A 24,970-nucleotide genomic window follows, 5' to 3' on the forward strand; every position below is an offset into this window, starting at 1 on the left:
TAATCATTTTTCTAGCTGGGGGAAAGCAGTATGAAATAGCCTCAAAGGATATTTAAAGACAAATTTAGGTGAGGAGAAGGGGAAGAAGCCCCATGATGTCAGTCTATGACAGGAAGGACAGACCCCTGGGAAAAGAGCTCCTGTGAGCAGAGATTCAGGGAAGCTAGGCTCCTGCTGCAGAGGACTGCCCTCTTGGGAAAGGAGAGGAGGAGGATTAGGGTAGGGTAAATTTGGGTCTGAGCCCACCCACAGTGTAGTCAGAGGGAGCATCCTACTTTAATTATTATTGCTAACAAGGCACAAAGCTCCATTTTTCTACATGGAGCAAAGATTATGAGTGCTGTTAGTGTCTTTTAAATTTTGGTAGCTAAAGACAAAGTCATAATTGCCCCTCCTAGTCACAGCTCTGATTCTGTAATGCATTTAGGGTCCATTTAGTTTCTTAACTTCCCCTCCTGCTAGCATGCAGAAGTAAATACCATTTAGGTGTTTAATGACGCATTATTCTCTGGAGTGATTATTTACAGTTTCCAAAAGGGTCTGACTTATACCCAAAGAATTAGCTTAAGTCCAATGGCAATTTGGATCCATTTGTAAGAATGCCTGATATAGCATCATGATAATCAGATGATTGGTTGTTATGGTTCAGAAATTCTGGACCCCTTAATAAAATTATTTGTTCTGTGAAGTTTGGATTCAGTCAAAGGGCAGCACTTGAGGACCTAGAGGGCCACATGTGGCCTCAAGGCCACAGGTTCCCCACCCCTGGTCCAGATTGTAGACTAAGAGTCAATGTTGAAGCAGTTTGAAAACAGACTTGATGCTCACTCCATGTGGAAATCCACTTCTTAATAAACTACTCCTTTTCTCTATCTCCTCCCCTCTTAATTAATAAACATTTTTAAAAGATGCATCCATCCCTGAGGGCTGTGATCAGAGCTATACAGGTGATCCTTATAAAGGGATTTTGAAGAAAAAACACTGCCTTGTGGCCAAAGATTGACCTTAGATCGCTTGTCCATTTTTTCTGAATGTCCCAACTTTGTGTATCCAGTTACTTAGAACCATATCCTGGAAGGGAACTTAAGACTCATTTAGTCTGAGTTTCTGATTTAACATATGAAGAAACTGAGACTCGATGAAGTACAAGCAATTGTTCAAGGTCACATAGCTAACTAGTTAGTAGTAAACATCAGGTATCCAGAAAACCAGTTTTGTGTTCCTTTCAATATACCATTCTGAAAGAGCATGTTTGGGTATGCGATGAGAAATAAGAAAAAGAGAAGAGGAAAATGATTTAATAGGATCAAGTAGATAGCAAAGAAAAATAGCATATGAATTAATAGCATATAAATTCTAGCATCAACAAAGTGTAGAATAGATTGGAGACTGGAAATAAAAGGGAAGCAAGAAGATTAGTGAAGAGGATATTATAATAGTAAAGGTGAGAGCTAATCAAGGCCTGAAATTAGGCTGGTCGTAGTCAGAATGGAAAGGATCAGACAGAATTCAGAAATGTTGTCTAGGTCTTAGAAACTGATCACCTACTTGGAGTGGAGGGCTTGAGGAAGGGCGATGGTGACTTAGAAGATGGTATTCAGAGAGGGAGAAGAACCTGGAAATACAATGTTGTGGAAGCCATGGAAAGGTAGCATGGTACAGTGCTTTGGAGTGAAAAGACCTGGGTTTGAACCCAGCTCGATTATTTACTACCTGTGTGACTTTGGGCAAGTCACTTAACTTCTCTGACCTCAGTTCCTCATCAACAGAATGAAGGGGTAGCCTAAATGCCTTTATACATTCCCTTCCATCCTTAAATATATGATCCTATTATCCAGGGGAGGGAGACATCAATATGAATGGAATGTACAGTCAGCAATATGTAGTTCTGCAGAGAGATCAGAACAGGTAAGAGTAGAAATGAGGTCCGTGGATTTATCAGTCAAGAGGCTATTAGCAAACTTGGGAAGAGCTCTTTTAACAGAGTGGTGTTCCCCTTAATTGCACTGGATTGAATGAGTGACCATCAAATGGACAAAGATAACAAAATGTGGAAATAGTTGATGGAGGGGCTGTGGGAAGATAGACACGCTAACACAGTGTTTAGTGGAGCTGTGAACTTGTCTAATAATTCTGTAAAACAATTTGTAATTATGCTAGAAAATTTGTAATTTTACCAGAAAAATGTTCATATACTTTGACCTGGAGATCCTACTACTGGTCATATAACCCTAGAGAAGCTCCACATTCACCAAACTGTTTATATCATCACTATTTGTAGTAGTAAATAACTGAAAACTAAATGGGTATCCATTGACTGGAGGATGGCAGAATAAATAGTAGCATACAATGGGATAGTTATTCTGTAAGAAACAATAAATATGAGGAACTCAGAGAATCATGGAAAGACTTGAGTGGACTGATGCTTGATGGTTGAAATAAGCAGAACCGGGAGAACACTATGCGTGCAATATTACAATAATGTAACTAGACATTAAAACTTAGCAAAAAGATGAATAATTGTAATGGCCAATCTTAGCCCCAGAGAAGACATGAGCAAACCCATCTTCCTCCTTCAGGTAAAAAGATTGGACAGTATTGGTATAGGATATCACATACTTGGGCAGATGTTGGTGTTGTTTAACTATACTTTGTAACAAAGGAAAAAATCAATAGCAGTGAGATATCTGGGGAGAAGGGAATGACCATAATGTAAAACCAAATGGCAAATGGCATCAATAAACTTTTTTTTTTAAGAGTAAATGAGGTGGTAAGAGAGTCAGGGCTGAAAGTGTATGTTTCATTTGCTTTATAAATTTGTTATAGAAAAAGAGGTAAGAGTTAGTACAATAGCTTAAGGCTGTAGCAGAGTTAAGGGAATTTTAGTTTTCAGAGTAGAGGAGATATAAACATATGTGCAGGCTAAGAAGAAGGAGCCAAGAAAGGCTGAAAGTTTGTGAGTGGGGGTGGGGATGACTAACAGAATAAGGTCTTAAAGTAATTGAAAAGGTGTTAGATGGGAAAATAGGAGAGGGATTAGTCTTAAAAGAAAATGAAATGGGAAGAAAGGAATAGCAAGGACCTGGTAAGTTCAGAAGACTAGAGAGGGGAGAGAAGAGAGTTTTCATCATACGGCCTCAATATTTTCAGTTACGTAGAAACACAAGGATCAACAGCTGAAAGTAAAGACAGAGAGGTACTATTGGGTCCTTGAAGAAAGAAAAGGAGATCTCCAACAGTCATTCTGGGGAAGGCGATTAAGAGTCAGTGAGAGATGAGTAAAAGAATTACGGGGTAGGAGGGAAGACCCAGTGGAAATTATGTATTACAAATATTCAGTGAGAAATTCAGTGATAAATAAAAGTAGAGTAACGTTTCACATAACTCTGCTTGTTGGCTGCTCTTTTTCTACCATTCAAAAAATGAGACCATTGAGACCTACAGACCACAAGCTGTAAAATCCAAAAACTTAAGATACCATAGTCTTGAAATCTTTTCACTTGGAGTCAGTGCAAAGCTTTGTTCCTTTTATTTCTTAAAAGGAACATACTCAGTCTTAATGCTTTGCCTGCCATGCTGATTGGCAATTTCTGTATGCAGAATAATCATGTGACTCGCATGTCAAGCAGAATGTCAGCCTCCAGTCCTTCTCACCTTTGCAATTTGAACATTGTAGCAAAGTGAGGCTCTTCCATGTAATAAATGCAAACAGAGTCCCACGATATCTGTGACCTCTTCTAATCAGTTTGTTGAAGTGTGAACCATGTAGAACAGTAATTATGAGCATCACAGCAGAGTTTTCAGGCTGAATCTCGAAAGCCATATGACTTCGGTGATTTTTTAACTAACACATGTCTTTAAAAATTCTCTAGCTGTAAAGAGTGCATTGTGAAATTAAAGATACAAATGTCTCAGCTTGAGTCAAAGACACTGTGAGTAGATAACAAGTATGAGTTTTGCAGCGCTTATCCCTGACTCAAATCTTGACCTTTGCAGCATGTACAATTCTGAGATGCTTGGATATACGTCAATAACTGGAATTACTATTGATCATAAATAAGAAACGTTAAGAAAAACAGAACTTTCATATTTCTCTGTGTGGTAAAGCACCATTTGAACCCAAGACTTGGGAAAATGTGCCTCTTTAAAACAAATCAATTCTTGATATTTAAAAATTCCATTTGATCACCACAGGCTATTTGCTACGGCTCTTAATCAGCCAGTTTCACATTTAATGAATGTTTTTTAATGAATCTTCTCTCTACTTACTTTGTCAGACATTAAAATTTTCTCACTTTTTTTTCCTCACTCATTTTACAGTATTTATCATAAGGGTGATTATATATAAATCTATGATTAGTTATATAATTATATATAAATACATAGATGTATATGAATGTGCACACACACATGCACATCCCTAGCAAAGGTCAATATACTCTTATCTAGATGAGAGCACAGCATAATCTTCTGGAGAATACACTTGTCTATAAAATTCCTTCATCTCAGGTTTTAAAACTTAAGTTGATTTTATTTGCATTGAAACCTTCTTGAATATGCATAACACTGCACTGTATATTACAATTTACTTATTTGTAGCTCATTATTCTCCCTTGATTTCCCCAACAGCAACTTTTAGAAATCTAAGCTAGTAAGGATCCAAAACTGAGTTGCTGTTCTTTGGAGGAAAGAAAAGTTTCAGACGAAAATTATGTGGCATAAAAAGAGGAACTGGACCTCTTTTTTCATTGGTGTAGACAACAGACAGATGAGGAAAGTACTTCTGTCAACCAAGCTCAGCACCTTTTCAACAATTTATAGTCTTAGAAAAATTAACCTAGATCCTGAGAGGTTGGAGAATTTTCCTGGGTCTCACAGCCAGGATATGTTAGAAGTGAGATTTGAAACCAAAGCTTGCTGACTCTTAAGGCCAGCTTTTTACCCATTATTCCACTCTGCCTCTCATTTATGGCCCACCAAAGGCAATAGTGATAAGTGACATAACTGGTCTTTGTGTGGGACTTCAAAATTTTCTGAACTTTTTTATAATCCAGTTGAGTTTTCTTGCAACTCTATGAGGTAGGTAGTCTAGTATTGTTTCCCCTATTTTACAAATGAGAAAATTGTGGTTCAGAGATTGAGTGGCTTGTCCAAGATCATACAGGCTGCAGGTATGAGAGGCAGGATTTGAACAAACTTTTCTGATTCCAAGTACGGCACTTTATCTACTATGTAATATTGCTACCCAGATATAATCACACTAAACTGGGAATTAGGAAACCTGTATCCTACTCAGAGATACAATGTGGTCAGGGGGTGGGGTGGGGGATGAACAGTGTACATAAAGCCAGTAGAGTGGGATTTGAGTCCTGGTTTTCTTACATGCGGGCTATGTGACCATGGGTAATTCATTTGAACCACCTTGAGTCTCAGTTTTCCTCATCAGTAAAGTGTAGCTATTAAAATTTGAACTTACCGTCTCTCAGAGTTGTTGGAAGGAAAACACTTTGTAAGCTATGAAGAGATATGCAAACCATTTTAAAAATTTTTTCGTATTAATCATGTTGTAAAGAAGAATTAGAATCCAATTGGAGGAAGCATAAGAAAGAAGAAACAAAACAAAAAGAGAAAGAGCGTATAGTATGCTTCGATCTTCATTCAGACTCCATAGTTCTTTCTCTGAATGTGGACATCATTTTCCATCATGAATCTTTTGGAGTTGTCTTAGATGCTATATGCAAATCATTTTTGTTAATCCCCACAGGACTTCAGATTTGCTCTGTGCACTTGACAATATTATTTAAGCTCTCTATGCCTTTATTTCCTTATCTGAAAAGTGAGGTTATTGGATTCGATTATTTCTAAGCTTATTTTCATCTAATTATAGGATTATAGACTTAGAACCCAAAGAAACCTTAAAGGTCATTGAATCCAACCCTCTCATTTTACAGATAAGAAAACTGAGGCCCATAGAGGGTAAGTGATTTGCCCAGGGCCACATAGTTATTATATAGCAAAGCCAACTTTAAATTCAGGTTTTGTGCATCCAAATTCAGTGTACTTTTCACTCTCATGTTTGCCCTAAGGATTGGGTAGAGTAGCAGAAAGTCATTGAATTCCACAGACTTAAGTTCAAATTCAACTTTGTGACTTTGGAATTACTTTGTAATACTTTGTGAATTGATTTTTAATACTTTGTATTTAATTATCTGTATAAATGTTGTTTTCCCAGAGTACCTTGAAGGAAGGAATTAGTTTTCTTTTTCTTTTTGTATCGCCTAGTTCCTAGCAAACGGGAGATGATTAATAAATGCTTACTGAATTGAATAGTTGCATAGTGAAATTGTTTTATCTGCCTATGCTTCCTCTTCTTTTTCTGTAAAATTAGAAGATGGTAGTAGATAATATCCCATCTCCCTTCCAGATAAAACGCCTGTGGATTCTATGAAATAGCCAGTTTCAGATTCAATAGAGATAGTTCATGCATCAAAATTGAATTTATGTAATGAAACAAAGCCATACAAAAATGGCCCAAAAGGGGGGGGGGGAAGCAGGATATTTGAGAATATTTATGACAGTGCCAGCTGAAGCCCCCTGTGGTAGGTGCCACATTGGGGCAGAGGAAGATGCTCCCACATTTGTCTTTTTTGTCTGTAAGCTGGAGTTGCTTCCATCCATGTCAGCCCACACAAGTCACATGGCCCCTCAGTCTGTTCTTCCTTCCACAGTCATGTCACTCCCCTTCACCCCCCGCCTCCTGCTGTTTGCATGGCTCAACTCATGACCCTTAGGCTAATCACAGTGATGACAGATGGATACAATCCTGGTTCCCCACTGCCACCTGCATAGCTAGAGTAAGTCCTGGGAATCATCAGCACTCATGTAATCTGTCTCATTCAACACTAACAAATGTACACAGTAAATGAAGAGATGGGTCTATTAGTTCCAATTCAAAGAAAAGAGGCTTGACCTCATGAAAAGTGTCCTTGTGCCCATAATTTCCTGTGTTAAAAAATATTAACTGTATCACTTCTAAGTACAAGTGAGTTTTTCTGTCAGCATCCATTGTTGAGCTGATCAAGGGCAGCTTTTTTAGGGGAATGGAATCTAGTTTAATACTGTAAGCTAAAAAGAAAATATCCATCTTAACTTTGGACTATGACCTCAATAATTCAATTAGATGACTCCATTTTCTATTTCAGGTTTTGTTTTGTTTTGGTTTGGGTTTTTTGGCAGTCATGCATGTAAAGACTATGTTGGAAGTTGTCATTGTAATAGAACCTTTCTTGGATATTGCATACAGTTTCCATGTTGACAAGTTGAAAGGATTGAAAAACAAACAAACAAACAAACAAAACAAAACAGAAACATTTGGAGAAAATTTAAAGCAAGGGTTCTTGACTTTTTTTGTTATGTACCTCTTTGGCCACCTATGAAGCTATGGAGCGTTCTCTGAATATTGTTTTTAATGCATAAAATGAAATAGGTAGGATTATAAAGGAAACCAATTCTATTCAAATATAGTTAACAAATTATTTTTTTTAAGTTCACCACCCCAGGTTAAAAAACTTTGGTTTAAAGGAAGTAGAAAATCTCATGACTTTCCGAAGGATTGGTATGTTAAAGTTATGAGTTTATTTGTTTAACATCATGATGGAGTAGATAGAAGAGAGAGAACTTACCAGTAGTCTTCTTCCCCTTAAGAAGGGGTGCCATAGTGATGATCATATCTGGTTTTCTGCACCAAGCAGTAAATAAGAGGAATAGAATGTACTCTATATTTAGTATTCCTTTTGAATCTAACCAAATCTTCTTGCCATAGGGAAATCAATTTCAAGTTGCCAGTGGGGTTGGAGATGGCAGTGAGCTTGTTATTTTACTGAGTATCAAGCCCAACTGGAAGTGGATATCTCTAAGATTTTAAGTTGCCCAGCACCTACCATCTAAAGAATTGGTGGCCAGATGATAAGGAAAGAGGCATGGATTGGGAGCCATTGAATCATAAAAATTTAGAGTTGGAAGAGAACTTAAAACCAATAGGATCAACCATGCCTATCAAAGAAAACCCATTGCAACACAGCTAATAAGTGTGCATCCCACCTTGTGAAAGTCAGGGGAACTAGATTCAAATCCCACCTAGGCCACCTGTGTAGCCTTGGACAAGTGACTCCATTTTTCTCTATTTTACTTGTTTCATGTGTAAAATCAAGGGGTTCTACTAGATTATTTCTAAGGTCCCTTCCAATTCTAAATTTGCATGTTGTAAACAGAAAAATTTGATTACGCATTAAAACACCTCTACCTTCTTTTTTCTCCCCTTATTAGCTTGGGAATCAGTAGCAACAAAGAAACAGGTGTTAATCCTTCCCTTTTATTTTTATTCTCTATAGGCTGAAATTGTACTACCTTTCCTCCTGTCCTCTTCATCTCAAGTTCTGTCAACTCTCCTATAATACTCATTTTCTCTCCTAAGCCTCCATAGCATCAATAGTGTCTTCTACCTTCTGCAGACTTAAAAGATGGGAGACATCTTTCCTCCTGTAAAGACATCTGCCTGACAGCCTTCAATGTTTTTCATATCCATAATTGCCAAGGGAAATAATTGGCCACTGACTATCTCTGTATGATCTTTTTGCAAACCTGGCCCTGATTTCTCAATTTGTTCTAAGGGCATGAGACTTGATAGGCAACCTGAAATCACCAACTAATCACAAAAGTTCAAGTGGGTGTTGGAAAATGGGGACGGCAGTCAAGGTAGTCAAGTGGAAGCTGATTTTTGAAATGCTAATTGTCTGCTATGTGGTGTGGTCTTCTGTTATGTGTGGCACCAACCTACACATTTCTCTGTCTAATGATTATTTGACCCAATGGAATAGGAATTGATGGGATATTCATTACCTTTTAGTAGTCTAATAAAATGGAAATTTCAAAAGAAAAAAATAACCCTTATTCTGGTGGTAATTAATGGTGTAGCTAATTAGCCTACCAAACAATACTGTATTTGTTGACAGCCACATGCATGCATGATTTAAATTTCTGAAAAAAAAAATTGAAAACTCAAACCTTTCACAACGTATGTGAAGGAAAAATGCAGAACAGGTTGATTCCATTGAAAATGCAAGTAACAGGGTTCTATCCTCTCCATGGCCTTTTGGCTGGTTACACCATATCTCTTAAAATTCTTTTCCAATTAAATTGTAATCCCATACAAAACTCCTGTTCTAAAGGTCAAATTAGAAAGCATTCATCCTAAGACTTGTAAACTATTTTTCAAATCAATGGCTTTAAAAATCATTCATTAGAATACCAGCCCTTAAATGAAATTGCCATTAAGCCCCACATCAAAAAGCCTTTGTTCAGAACAAGCTGACTGCTAGCCCAAGTCCGGACTGCAGAATTTAATCTTCATGTATTGGTGAAAGGAATGACATAGAACCGAGTTTTTAGAGAGACAGCCTAGGTTTTATAAAAACAAAATTTCAAGGTACTGGAGTCATAAACATATGATCTTGCCTGGTACCCCAAGAGTAGGAGGTTGGGATTGGGGGAAAATGTTCTGATCTCATCTGTTCTCAACATACTTTTACCCCCTTCTGTGCCACCTTGGTATTGATAGACCCTACTTTGAATCCCTAGGAGTGTATAAATGAGGTTAAATTGGAAATCTGTCTTGTCTAAGATGTTCTGACTCAGAAATGGTTAACCAGTGAAACATAACTCAGGAAAAGACAAATCAAGTCAACCAGCTTTTATCAAACATTTACTATCTGCTAGGTACTGTCATATACATATACATATGTGTATATACATGTATGTATGCATGTGTATATATATCACATGCACAGGCAAAAATAGTTATTGCTGTCAAGGAGCTTATAACTCTAAGTGACTAGACAATATGAAAAAGCTTTGGACAAACAAGATACACACATATATGTATATGTGCATATATATGCATATATATATACACATACATAATGTGTATGAATTGTGTGTATATGTGTGCATGTATACACATGTGTGTGTGGTTAGATAGATAGATGATTGATAGATAGATAAATAGATAGATAGATAGATAGATAGATAGATAGATAGATAGATAGATAGATATAGATATAGATATTTTAACTTGGAAGGTTAAGGGGGACCAAAAATACCTCTTGTAGAAAGTGAAATTTTAGCTGAGACTTGAAGAAAACCAGAGGAACCAGGAGGCAGAGACAAGAACTGGACAGCCAGAGAAGAGGCAGAGAGTCAGGAAAAGGAGTGCCCTGTTCAAGGAACAGCATCATAAAGTTCATAGAGGAGAGTATGTAAGATGACTGGAAAGGTAAGAAAGGGTGATATTAAAAAGTCTCTCTTTAGAAGAGGAGGAGAGATTACATGAAATAGCTCTCCAAATGGATGAGGCTGAGGGTGAGAACAGAGAACTAAACACTAGTGAGATACAGAGATGAGAGTAGAATGAAGAGAGGACTCTCAAGTACCCCCTCTCTTTTTGGTAGAGAAGTGGGCTACTGTGGATGTGGGATCATCTACACAATCACCCAGATGCAGTTAATATATGGATTAGTTTTACTGAGCTCTTTTTCTTTTTTGCAACATATAGCTCTTGGGGGGGGGGATAGAGGAGGATAATATGTGGAAATGACTGGTATAAAAATAAATGTCATCAGTACATCTTTTTATTACTATTATTAAAGAATTACCACCCAATTCTTAGTCTTCCCTTTAATTCTCCTTAAGCCAGGGTCAAGCTGACTACCTTTGTCTGTTATTCCAGGCCATCTCAGGTGAATTAGTGAATCTCCTGTGTTGCGGGGGGAGGTAGGGGAATGTATCATGGAAGCAGAATGTAGTAGAAGGTAAGCTAATTGAGGGCAGGGACTGGTTGTCATATGCTTGTTGAATTGAATTAGGGTTGAGATAAGCAGAATTGTAAAAAACAACAAACAAGTCCATGGTGTGTACATAAAGGGGTTATTTGTGGATAAGGAAACTAATGAAAGTAGGGGAGATAGAGGGAAGGAAGAGAAGGAGGGAGGGAGAAAGAGTCAGAGAGACAGAAACAGAGACAGTGAGAGAGAGACAGAGAGACAGACAGACAAACAGACAGAGATAGATTTATATATGTATATATATATGTGTATGTATATATATATAGTGTATGTATATATATATGTATATATATATATATATATATGAGAGAGAGAGAGAGAGAGAGAGAGAGAGAGAGAGAGAGAGAGAGAGAAGAGGGGAGAGAGATGAAGGGAGGGAGGGAGAAAGAATTAAATCAGAAAATTGTAATGTATCTTGAGACTACATCTGGTCCAGCTCAGTGCTTTCTGGCAGGTGAGTGACTAAGCCATCTAGCACAGATGGTTGCTATTCTTTCCCTAAAGATCTCTTGAGATAGAAACCCCCTGCCCTCCCTTGGAAGCTAGAGTAGCTAAGCTGGTCAAGCATGGCCAAGTATCCGGGTAAGCCAGCAGCTGTGCGGCCATGCCCCAGACCACCCACTGCTACTCACTCCGGAACTTGCTCCAGTGCTGTCTGCGAGCAGTGTTCTGCTTGATAGCTCTCCACTTAATGTGCGCAATGAAGTGATACGCGAGCGGCTGTATCCAGGAAGCTCTGCTCTACGGGTAGCCAGGCACGGCATCTTTCTCTGGGGTTTGGGTCTGATGTGGGAAACTGGGTAGAGCTGAACTCTGTACCAGTTGAGAGGAAGGAATGCAGAGGACTGTCAAAGCGCTTGCTCTTATCTCTTAGCAAAATGTTATTTACTTAATCTGAAGCTAGTGATGGTAGCAGCAGTTGACCAATTTCATTTAAATAATGACTCATCTTTATAAATCTCTTTAGGGCTTACACGGTTTTTTTTTTCCTAACCACAGTCTTGTGGGCAAGCATTATTATCCCAATTTACTAATGATGGACTGTGAGGCACAACAAAGTTAAATAGTAGTTTCTCCAAAGTCAAACTAGTTAAGTGTTAGAGTCTGGATTTGAACCCGGCACAGCTGACTCACAATCCAGTGATCTTCTCTTCCTGCCCTCACCACTCCCCCCTCCTGCAGGTGCCTTTCTGTTATCATCCTTTGGTCCATATCTGGGGATTAATCACTGTTAGGAAGTCCTATTGTGAGAACTCCTCCATCAAGGAAGACAGGCAGCTAATATGCAAAGTGTCGTTTTAGAGACTTACCTGGAATACTGAGAAATTAAATGACTTTCTGGGCTCACACAGCTAATGTATATCAAAGGCAGAATTTGAACCCTGGTCTTTATCACTGCAAGGCTAGCTGGGGTGCACAAGCCCACCTTGTCTTTCTTTTTTATGTCATTGCCCTTGCTGCTTCATGTCAGGGATTGGTAAACAAAGCTGTTATTTCATTGGTATAGAAAACTCCAAGTAAGGAAAATCTCTAGAGTGAGCTAGATGGCATTGTAGATCCAGTATTAGACTTGGATTCAGGACGTTTGAGTTTGAATCTTACCTCAGACACCGATTAGTTCTGTGACCCTGGGCAAGTTATTTTACCTCTTTCAGCCTCAATTTCTCCATCTGTAAAATAAAACTAACAATAGCATCTTACTGGTAGGGGTTGTTGTGAGAATCAAATGAGATAATGTATATAAACCTTAAAGCTTTATATAACATTAACTCTTATCATTATTATTTCCAAAGCAGGCTATTACATTTGTTGAAACTTATGGTCTTAGAGATTTCCCTAGATCTCTGATCAATTAAGTAACTTCCCCAAAGTCATACAGGTAGTATATGTCAGATGCAGTACTAGATCCCAAGTATTCCTGTCTTGGAGGCTGGGATTGAATACTGATGTGGACTATTTCACATAAAAAAGAAGTGTCAGATTTCGAGAACCACGTGACAGGAGTTTCTAGGAGAAAACACCTTGGCCAATAATAAGTCTTTTCTTTATTATTTCCTAGGTAGTTCATTTGAAGCATACCAAATCCAGCTTAACAGAATGGCATCACTGGTCTTGAATATTAATGTTGCTCACTGTTTTGAAAGAATTATTCTAAAAGAATAGAAATAGCTGATTGATGTAAGGATCTTCTCTTGCAATGCACTTGAATGCATATTTATTTGGATGGTGACTTTAGCAGGGGGGAGGGAGGGACATGGCATGCTAGGATTTGAATAGAAAAGGGTTAATACATGGATGAGGTTCTCTGATGGTGCATCAGTCAACCAAAAGTGCCCGGTTGTTCAGCAAAAGCAGTCACAGAAATTGTCTCAGTAAGAGACACCTGTCACAATCAGTTCCAATCACTTAATACTTGCTTCTAATATCGAAGTGGACGTTGTTTTAAAGTTTGCTAACTTACAGTGATGTGAGGCTTCTTCGGTTGGCACATTGGTTTCGATAAGAATAAAGCATGCAAAAGTGAAAGTATATATATATGCTCAGCACTTTGGTGGGGGTGGGAAGAAGAGTGCCTAAGGAGGTGCTGAAGTGGGGATGTTCCTCTGCTGAACAAAGAAATGCAAAGCAGAGCTTAGCTTTCATAAAAGATTGGAGCCTCTTTGTCACATCACCAATGACCTGAGACATGTAACTTCCTTGGGGAAATATTATTGTTTTCATTATGGTTGCTGGGGAGCAGCGAGTTCAGTAGCTGAATTATTTCCACATTATGGTCAATGAGAGGAAGAAAGCAGATCTTGTTCAGAATGCTGTAAACATGGAGCCGCAGTTCAAAAAGGAAAAAAAAAAGCAACACACACAAAAAAAAAAAACCTTGGCAATTAGTTGCCTCATAAATGGGAATAGGTTTACACGGTAGAAACAGAGGTCAGGCATTGCAATGTCTGCTCACAGTCCCACTCCCGCCAGAGCTATGAGAAGACCAGTTAATCATCTAATCTTTTTCTAGAACACTTTAATCTCTGTTATTAACCTATAAGACCCTGTCATAGAAGATCTGCGTGCAACTTTTGAGCCCTTGCTTAGGGATATTTGCAATGTGACAGTTTTCACATTGAGGATGATCTCACATCAAGGCAGCTGGGTGGTGCAGTGGATAGAACACTGGGCCTGGCATCAGGAAGAACTGAGTTTAAATTGAGCCTCAGACACTTAACTAGTTGTGTGACCCTGGCCAAGTCACTTCATCCCTGTATGTCTCAATTTCCTCAACTGTAAAATTGAGATAAAAATAGAACCTCCTTCCCAGGTGTGTTGTGAGGGTGAAACGAGAAAATTTCAAAGTGCTTACTTAGTACAGCTCCTGGCACATAGTACACGTTATGTAAATGGTAATTATTGTTGTTAGAATTCTTACCATCGGTAAAGGAAGAAGCAACCTTGGTTTTTAGTTCAGATCATACCTAATAACTATCTATATTTGCCCTAGTGAAATATAGTATCTATCAAATCAAAAGCAGAGCTAATTGATTTTCGTTTTTCAGGTCTTAATCACCATTGTTTGCATCACTTTTATGTTTCTTATTTATATTTTCAAAGATCAGAATTGCTGTTATGCAGAGGGTAGGTATAATACAGTATATTTTCCAAAATCAACTAAACCCATGAGATGTTTTGTGTGTGTGTGTCTCTGTGTGTGTATCTCTGTGTGTGTATGTCTGTCTGTGTGTTCTACATTGACCACAGTCTTTAAATTTGAAAAAAAAAAGAGTTTGAGGGAATAAAGATTCAGACTTTAGAAATTATTCTGTCTGCAGATCTTTCAAGGTTAAAGCTGTCAGTGGAAGGATAATTGCCACTAATCCATTAAAAAAGGAAAAGGTCTGCAGTGATGTTTGCACTCACAGGAAACAGGTGCTTGATCATGCCCAGCTTGGGGCAGTGTTTATGCTACTTTCATTAAAGAGCATTAAACCAGTGGTACATCAAAGTGCTTCTGCAATTACCTGAAAATTTTTGAGACTTTGTCATCCACTGTAGTCACAACTGAATAATCCAGACTGGAAAAATTCCTTTTCACTGAAATACTACCATATTTGCATTTTATAGACAAAAACAAGTTCAGGGCAAACTTTGGCACATTTTGGTGAATTTCATTCTTTCCCCTGACTCTCATTACATTAAAAATTACTCTGAATAACAATTGATACCATCTCTTTTCTTCCTCTTCATTTCCTTTCTTCTTCTCTTCTTCTCATCATCACTTTGCCTTCTCAATATATCTCTTTTCCTCAGCTTTCCCCCTGTTCAGAGATCAAAATGGTGGCTTGTTGGGTGGGATGTGGTTAAGATTGGGTAAAAGAAAGATCTATTATAGTTCCTTTTTGTTCTGCAAAGGACCTACATGCAAGACAGTGCTATCACATTAGTCCATCCTGCTAGCAAATGCTCAGCATGGATTGGATTGCTGTGAGTTTGTAGGCTTCCCTGCCTTGATGGAAGGGAAATAATGAAGAAACACAACTGAGATGAAGGTGTCAATGGCTGACCAAGTTCAAGACTTGAACAGAGGATTGGTGGAGTTGGTTCAAGGTCATTGATGAGCTGAACTGAGTCCCCAAATCTCAAAATTGGAAGGGACCTCATTGGCCTTCTGGATCAAACTGCCCTCAGAGCAGATGAGGAAATACCTCCAGGATAAATTCAATCCTTCCATTCTCTGGAATTCTGGGCTCTTTCTATCAGATTTCACTGGTGGAAGGGAAGATTTGGATGACCCATAAGGTAATATATCATTGATCTAGAAGCCTAAGAATAAGTAAGAAGTTTCATTTTATTTCTAATGTAGATGTGTCCTCTACCTTATGTTCATTTCGTTTTCAACCATATCTCATATAAAAGATTATGTGTTGTGCATATGTTTAATGGGTGCAGCACTCCTTTTAAATATCCTCATATAGGATACAGCTCTTCTAAAAAAAACCCTATCATTTGTATAGCACTTTAAGGTTTAGAAAGAACTTTAAAAATATTACCTTCTTTGAGCCTCACAAAAATCCTGTGAGGTAGATGTCATTATTATCCCCATTTTACTAATGAGTAAACTGAGACTGTGAGAGTAAGTAACTTGCTCAGGGTCATACAGCTTATGACCTGAGGCAGGATTTGAACTTAGATCTTCTCAGCTCCAAGTCCAGTAATCTATCCACTAGCTTTCTTTTAGAGCTAAAAGAGATCTTGGAGATCATCTGGTACATCACTCCCATTTTACAGATGAGGAAATCCTGACATTAATTAAGTTTCCCATTCCATAAGTAATAAATATACAACTGGAGTTTGAACCTATATCTCTGACTCCACACCCAGTGGCCTTCCCATTGTACCCCACTACCTCTCATCTTCTAAATCACAGAAATACTTGGATAGGAGACTAAGGTTCTTTTACCTTCTGATCTTTTCTCCTCTTTTAAACACTGTTCTTTGCTCAGCCCAAAATATGGAGTTGCGAGTCCTCTTTTCGTTATCTGTTAGGACAGAAAGAATAGAATTGGTAATCTGTGTGCATTCTTCAATCTGAATTAATCTAGACACAAACTGTATTTTAGGAAGTTGCTGTGGGGTGGGGAAGAGGGTGGAAAAGGAAATGTGAAAGATAGAAAGATAAACTTTTAATTAAGTTCAGCCACCAGTTTTACAAACTAAACCCTGTATGTAACTTCATCCTCCTTATTCCTGTGGTTCTTACCACACAGAATTCTGGGTAGTTCTCCCCATGTTTTTATCTTTTAAGATTTTGTAGCTACAAAAAAGGAAAGTGAAACACTTGTATTGCTGATGTGAGTTCAAGATTGCCGAAATCCAATCAAGCAGATTCTTCTGGCATTCCAAAATCTAAAAATATCACAACCTAAAATTCACTCTTCCCATCTCCCTTTGCAGGCTGTAGTATTGTTTTTAATTTGCCCTTTGATTTTCCTATGGATGGAAAAAAATGGAAATGAGGAAGCTGAGCTCTAAAAATAAAATCTGTGCTTTATACTCAAGCTAAATATACCCCCAGTTTTTTTCATTGCAACATTAATTCAATGAAACCTAATTTAAGTGAGCACCACATTTCTGAATAGAGATGAATAAGTATTCCCAATTCCCTTTGTACTTCAACCACTTTCTTTGAGACTAACTAGAAGGAATTTTAGTTGCAGTACTCTTTATATAAGATATGTTTGGGTTTTTTTCTGTCCGGTAGCAGAAGAACAACATAAAATCCTGCAACTTTATGCGTGGTGATTTTTTCCCAATGGCTACAACAGTGAAATATTTTTCTCTCCCAAATAGTCAAATTTGACCCTCTATGATGCCCTGAGCTGTCTTGCACATAGTAGGAACAGAAAAAAAATGTTTATTGAATGAAATTATTCTTGTGAGACAAATTATATTCCATTCAACAAACATAGATTTTATGCCTAATATATACAAAAACATTGTTAGGTGCTAGGGTTAAAAAAAATAAATAAAAAAGACCCTTCCTTCGAGGAATTTACGTTCTTTGGGGAGAATACAATACATACTTGGTGAAATATATATAAAGCAAATATAATATAAGATTGTGGAGTTAACATCAGTAGGGCTAGACATTGTATACAAGAGGTGAGGAGGGAAAAGACCATAAGATTATGAACCTGAATAACTAGGAGGATGGTGATGCCCTCAATGAATTAGAGATCTTTGAAAGAGGTGCATTGGCATACATTCAGATGCTGACCAGACAGCTAGGTAACTATTCAGGAGGCAGTTGATGGTGTGGGTCCAGAATTCAGGAGAGAGATTAGTGCAGAATATTTAGATTTTGGGATGATATGTGAATTCGTGGGAATGGATGAGATCACCAAGCATAGAGTTAGAAAAGAAGACTCAGGACTAACCTACTATTTCCATAGTCAGGCACCATATTCTATGTTATGTGTGTGTTGAAATTCAGTGGAGTATAAAAAAGGGTAGTATTAGAAAAGGTATGGAAATAGGAAAAGTTGAGGCACAGGAATTGTAAGCCTTAAAAAAGGATTGTTTCCAATCTTTTGCCCTAGGTGGTGACAATAGATTATAGGAAACTGAGAATTAAGTAAGTTAACTTTTTTCATCTATAAAATGAGAATGGAGGTAGATTCAACAATTTCTGACATACTTCCAAATCTGACATTCTACGGGAGTACTGAGGCAGAGTACCCACCCATTTCATTACAGGAGTTAATGTGCTTGAGAATTATAATCATTTACTTCCAGAAAATCAGTGCAAATTTTATATGCCTCCTTAATTATCCTTCCTTTGCCCTGATTTTTAATTTTATATTCAGATTTTTTTTTATTAGAAAACTTTCAATCAGTCACTAGGAAAAAGTATTGTTTTGCTGTTTTGTAACTATTGGATTTATTATTCTAGTTACAAAACACTTCTTCCTTGGCCTTTTCTCTTTCTAAACTCATCTCTCTTGAAACCATCTGCTCCCAGGGGCTCAATCATTAGCTTTATGCAAATGTCTTCTGTCACTATATCCAGATAGAATCTTTTCCAAAATTTCCCATCTCACATCCCCAGTTACCTGATGGATGTGTCTACCTGGAGGCCTGCCAATATTCAGACTCAATGTGCCCATAACTGGAATCATTTTTTCACTAAAAACTGTATATACTCCAACTTTTCTGTTTCTATTGATGGCATCACCAATTTGCCCATGTCCATAAGCTCAGAGTCATCTTTGATTCCTACCTTTCTCTCGCTCCCTACATCCAATTAGTTTTCAAGTCCTGTTGATTCCATCTCCATAAAATGTCATTCATTCAAGGCATCCTCCACTCACACTGCTGTCCCCAGATTCATGCCTTCGTCTCCTCTCTCAAACTATTTTAATAGCATCCCAGTGGGTCTGTCTGTTTCTAGTTTCTCCTCCTCCATAGTCTTGCTCACACACAACTTTCTTCCTAATGAAAGCTCTGGTCATTTCATTTTCTTGTTTTGAAACCTCCATTATCCCCCTGTTGCCTACAGCATTGGTGTCAAACTCAAATAGAAACAAGGGCCACTAAACCATGTAAGGATCCTTGTGGGCCACATTTTGACTTAGAAAACCACAAATTAATATTATTTATGTTTTAATTTCCTCTTAATCTGGTGCAGTTGTTAAGGCCAAGTGTTCAACTCTCTTTATCTGATCAAAAACAGATTCCTGTTCTTGATACAATCTGTCCGTATTTACCTTTTCATCATTATTTCACAGGATTACAGGTAACTTTTGTCTCTTACAAGCTAAATATTCCAGGTTCTTTCATTTGCTGTTGGATAGAATACTGATGGACCTGGAGACAGGAAGACCTGAATTACTACCTCAGACACTTACTAGCTGTGTGATTCTGGGCGAGTTATTTAAGCTCTCTCAGCCTCAGTCAGTTTTCTTCATCTAAAAAATGGGGGTAATAATAGCACCTCCCTCACAGGACTGGTATGATGATACAATGAGGGTAACATATGCTTTGCAAACCTCAGAGTGCTATTCAAATGCTAGCTATATGACCTCTACATAACATAGCCTCCAGACCTCTGATTACCCAAATGTGCCCTTTATATGCCCTTACTTTTCAATGTCCTTCCCAAAACATGGTGCCCATAGAATTGAACACAATAGTCCAGATGTGTACTTAGGGCAGGATGTATAGGGCAATCACCTTCTTGGTTTTACATATTGTGCCTCTCAAAGAAACTAAAGCTCCCATTAGGGTTTTCTCCATTGTTGCCTGGTGATGAGTTTATATTTCAGGTAGCTGGGTAGTACAGTGGATAGAATTCTGGGCCTAGAGTCAAGAAGACCTGAGTTCATGTCTAGCCTCAGATATTATTCACAATAATGTATGAATTTGAACAAGTCATATTGCTTCCCTCTACCTTAATTTCCTCAATTGTAAAATGAAGATATTGATAACAGCTACCTTTAGAGTCATTGTGAGGATCAAATGATATATTTGAAAAGTACTTAAGGCTATAAAACTGTACCTTTGATCCAGCAAGATCACTGCTAAGTCTATATTCTGAAGATGAAAGAAAAGGGAAGAGAACCTACTGGACAAAAATATTTACAGCAGCTCTTTTTGTGGTGACTAAGAATTGGAAATGAAAGGGAAGGCCATCAATTGGGGGATGGCTAAACAAGCTATGATATATGATTGTAATGGAATATTATTGTGCTGTGAGAAATGACAAGCAAGATGATACCAGAAAAACCTGGAAAGATTTACATGAACTGATGCGTAGTGAAATGAACAAAACCAGGAGAACATTGTACACAACAATAGCACTATTGTTCGATGAAGAACTGTGAATGACTTAGCTATTCTCAGCAATACAATGATCCAAGACAATCCCAAAGGACTAATGATGAAGCATGCTATCTGCCTCCAGAGAAAATAACTGATATTGTTTGAATACAGACTGAGGTATGCTATTTTTCACTTTCTATCATTTTTTTCCTTTTATTTGATTCTCCTTGTACAAAATGACTAATATGGAAATGTTATACATAATTGCACATGTATAAGCTATGTCTGATTGCTTACTGTCTCAGGAGTGGGGGAGGAGAGGAAAGAAGAAAGGAATAGAATTTGGAACTCAAAACTTAAAAATGTTAAAAAAAAAAAAGTACTTAACACAGAGCTTGATACACAGTAAGTACTTAATAAATGCTTTTTTTCCCTTCCACTAAAACTCCTAACCTTTATTTTTCTTAGTGTTTGAATCAAATTCATGACAAGGAGTGGTGTTTATATGAAGGTTCAAAGAAACATCAAAAGACTTGATTTTAGTGATTCAGAGTGAACATCAAAGCAGGTCTTAACAGAAAAACAATATGTGCATTGTCTAAAACTGTGCATGTGGAAGGGAAGAAAGCAATAACTGGCCGTAAAACTCAGATCAAATGGATGACAAGTAGTACTACCTTGTTAGGTTTAAAAATAGGCTTTTGGTTCTGTTAAACAAGTGCAAAATTACAATACTGCATTGGCATCTATCATCTGGCACAAACACTCTTTTGTCCCGTCATCCTTAGTGTTATGAGGAAAGGATACTTTGTGAGTGTATGTACATATTATATCATATTACTTTCTTTTATATATTTTCTGTTAACCACTAAGCTGAGTTACTACTTGCTCTATGATTTTCTGACGCCTCCTGCCTTGGTGCATTCTTACAAGCTATACCCTAAAAGGACTCCTTCATCATCTGTGCTTCATAAAATGGTGTCCATTTTCTGGCTCAGCTGAAGTGCTGCCTGATCTAGAGTCTTCCCTGACACCATTCACTTCTTTTAGGAAGAGTTGACTGAAACATAAGGCAGTTTTCAAAAAAGGTGGATGCCTCAAATTGTAGGCAGTGGACTTTTTTTTTCATGGGGAAATTCAAGAACGGAAGATTAAAGAGATAGTTAATTGCCAGCATACAGTAGTGGATAGAGTTTGAGATGTCTGGGCCTCAGAGCTGGAAAGATGGGTTCAAATCCTATACCTGACACTTCCAGGCTGCCTGACCCTGAAACACTTAACATCTCAGTACCCTTTTTACAAAGATGAGTACTCTTATTACTAAATATCACTTAACATCTCAGTACTCTGGACAACTCCTTAATGCAGGGGTCTTAACCTTGGACCATGGATCCCTAGATTTTAAGGGGTCCATGAACTTGGATGGAAAATTGAGCGTTCCCTGCAATTATATTAAGACCTTGTTCTGAGAAACGGTCCATAGTCTTCACCAGAATGCCAGAGCAGACTGTGACACATAGGAAAAAGGTTAAGAACCCCTTCCTTAAGACTATAAATTGCAGAGAAGATGATGACTTACATTGGTGGAAGACATTTCCTTACCTGGAAGTTTCCTATACCAATGAAATTGTAGGTACAGTCTCTCTATGTATCCCTTATTGACTCTAACAGAATGAAATGGTGATCACAATTAGGTTTTTAGGAGTCCACCAAGAACAAATTGGGCCAGACAACCTGCATTTTCTTTTCTGACAGGATTATGAGGCCTTCCTGAGGTGAGATCAAGGAAAAGCCCTCTATAAAATTGCTTTTGGCAATATGTTCCCAAAATGTCTCTTATGAAATCCTTACGATAAAGAGCTAGGAGATGGGTAACAATAGAGTCACGTGGCCTCAGAAATGGCTGAATGACTACATCCAGAGAGTAGTGGTCACTAAATAGATGTGACTTAAAGGAAAGTCTCTAAACAAGTAGCCCTTGGATCCAAGACTGGCTCTATTCTGTACAACATCTGTAGCAGATTTAGATGAAGGCACAGGTCTGCTTATCAAATGCACAGATGCCACAAAGCTAGGAGGAATAGCTAACGTGTCCATTTACAGAGTTAATCCCTGACCACAGATCTAAATGAATAAAAACATCCTAGTGGAAGATTCTGTTGGGAGCAGAATTCATGGTTAATGATAGATGTTTTTCAAAAAAAAAAATTTATTAATAGATTTCTTTCTGCTTCTTAAGTATTTGAACCCATCAAGAACAACGCTAACTCTGTAGGATCCCTACATATATTCCAGCAGTCAAAAAAGAAATCTGTTTTTTAAGATGATTGAGCTTAAGAATCACATAGCTCAGAATCACACAGCTATTGAGTGTTATGTGTCTAAGGCCGGATTTGAACTCAGGTTCTCCTGACTCCAAGGCTGGTGCTCTAGCCCCTGTACCACCAAGTTGCCCCAGTTTTTATTAGAACATCTGCCATATTGGCCAGACTCTTAAGGAATCTGAACATTGTTGAGCTATTGGCTAGATTATAAGAATCTGAGCCCAAAAAAAGAAATCTAAGTGAAAAGGAACAGTCCTCACAGGTTTTATGACTAAACAGGCCTCTGGCTTATTGATTTCTCCCAAAATAACTACATGGTCACACATGGCCCATTTCTTTAAAGGGAACAATCTAAACATGACTGATATTTTTCTTCAAGAATCTCCAATCCCCATTTTATTAACCTAAAATCCAAAACACTGTAAATAGCAAGTAAGTAAAACACTATAAATAGTAAGTAAATCTTCTATTTGCCTCTGAATTTCTCAGCACTGCAAAGACTGCATATATGGGTAGTTAATAATTGCTTCCTCCCTCCCCCCAATTATCAAGAAGTATCATCCTTTAAATAACTGATGACAGTTTTAGAAAACATTTGCCTCTCTGGGGAGATTATTATCAGTATTCCCAAAAAGGTAGCCAAGAGAGGTGACCGTTTGAGCCATCTTTAATCATGGGAAAGAGTATCTTGTCAGAGTGGCTAGAGAGCTGGTCTCAAAGTTAGGAAGACCTATATTCAAATTTCACCTCTGATAAATGCTGTATGTATGATCCTGGGTTCATCAATTAACCCTTCTCTGCTCTGGCCCACCCTCTAAGACTCAAATGGACAGGAGGTTCCAACCTACATTAATAGAGGGCATTCTCCCACCTGGAAGTTCCCTATACCAATGAAATCACAGGTCCAGTGATAATCATGGTAAGATAGAAAAAATTCCTTGTTAATTATAACAATTGAGCAACATAACATTAACACATAATGAATTACAAAGCTAAATGAAGAGCTCTCATACTACAGATACCTAGCAGAAGAAATGAAAACCTTATGGGAATAGGCTGAAGTGTCCATCATCCTCATCATCCTGTCTGTTCTGGGAACTCTCCTGAACAGGCATCCAATGAACCTATAGAAGGATGAACTTTCATCCTTATACTTTTATTCAGCTACAAAAACCAAATGCACAGGAGTCTACTAAATATCAATAATGATCAGTAAATATGTGTTTAATGTGACAGGAACTGTACTAAGTACTGGGGATATAAAAAGAAGAAAAGGTAGTTTTTGCCCTCAAGGAGCTTATGATCTAATGGGGGGGCAATATGCAAATAAATATGTACAAAGCAAACTATAAATAAGATGAACAGGTAATAATTAAAAGAAGAATGGCACTAGAATTAAGAGGGGTTGGGGAAGGCTTCCTATAAAAGGTAGGGTGTTAGTTGGGACTTAAAGGAATCCAAGGAAGTTGGTAGTTAGAGTAAAGGAAGGTGATCATTTCAGGCATGGGAGACAGCCAGGGAGAATGCCCAGAGATGAGAGATGGAGTGTCTTCTTTGCCAAACAGCCAGGAAGCCAGTATCACTAGATCAATGAGTAAGTTGAAGTAAGTTGTAAGAAGAGTGGAAAGGTAGGAGGGTATGAAGTGATGGCGTATTTCAAATGCCTGACAATGCATTTTGTATTTACCCCTGGAGGCAATAGGAAGTCACTGGAGTTTACTAAGTAGGGAGTGTCATGATCTGACCTGAGTTTTAGGAAAATAACATTAGTGCCTGAATGAGGATGGATTGGCATGAGGAGAGACTTAAGTTAGGCATACCCACCAGTAGATTATTGCAATAATAAAGATATGAGATGATAAGGAACCATGATAGAGTGGTGACAGTGTTACAAGAAATAAGGGGGCATATTAAAGAGCTGTTGCAAAGGTAAAATTGACAGGCCTGAGCAACATCTTGGATATGGGGGTGGGGAGAGATAGTGAGGAATCCAGCATGACTCCTAGGTTTCAGTCCTGAAGGTCTACAAAGTTGGTGCTGTCCTTTACAGTAATATTGAAAATAGGAAATGGGAAGGATTAGGAGGAAAGATAATAAGTTCTGACGTGGAAACGTTAAATTTAAGATGTCTACTACACATCCAGTTCAAGATACCTGAAAGGCAGTTGCAAATTCAGGATTGAAAGTCAGCAGAGGAAATTGGGATCGGAAAGGTAGATTGAGAATCCTCAGCATAGAAATAGTAATTAAATCCATGGCAGCTATAAGACCATTAAATCAAGTAATGCCGAAGAGAAAAGAGAAGAGGATTCAGGACATAACCCTGAGGACACCTATGATTAAAGAGAATGATTAGGAGGATCCAGCAAAGGAGACAGAGAAGGACCATTCAGATAGGTAGGAGGAAAACCAAGAGAGGGTGGTGTCCTGAAAACTTAGAGA

At 38.0% G+C, this 24,970-nt stretch overlaps 1 protein-coding gene across 2 annotated transcripts in view; it reads left to right on the forward strand.

Moving 5' to 3' along the window:
• LOC110195628 (contactin-4) overlaps positions 1 to 24,970 on the forward strand; it is a 1,139,396-nt gene that overhangs the window by 823,762 nt on the left and 290,664 nt on the right. The gene's annotated exons all lie outside the window — the stretch shown is intronic.

This window comes from Phascolarctos cinereus, unplaced genomic scaffold (assembly GCF_003287225.1).
Source record: "Phascolarctos cinereus isolate Bilbo 61053 unplaced genomic scaffold, phaCin_HiC Scaffold_4;HRSCAF=312, whole genome shotgun sequence".
Classification (NCBI taxonomy): domain Eukaryota; kingdom Metazoa; phylum Chordata; class Mammalia; order Diprotodontia; family Phascolarctidae; genus Phascolarctos; species Phascolarctos cinereus.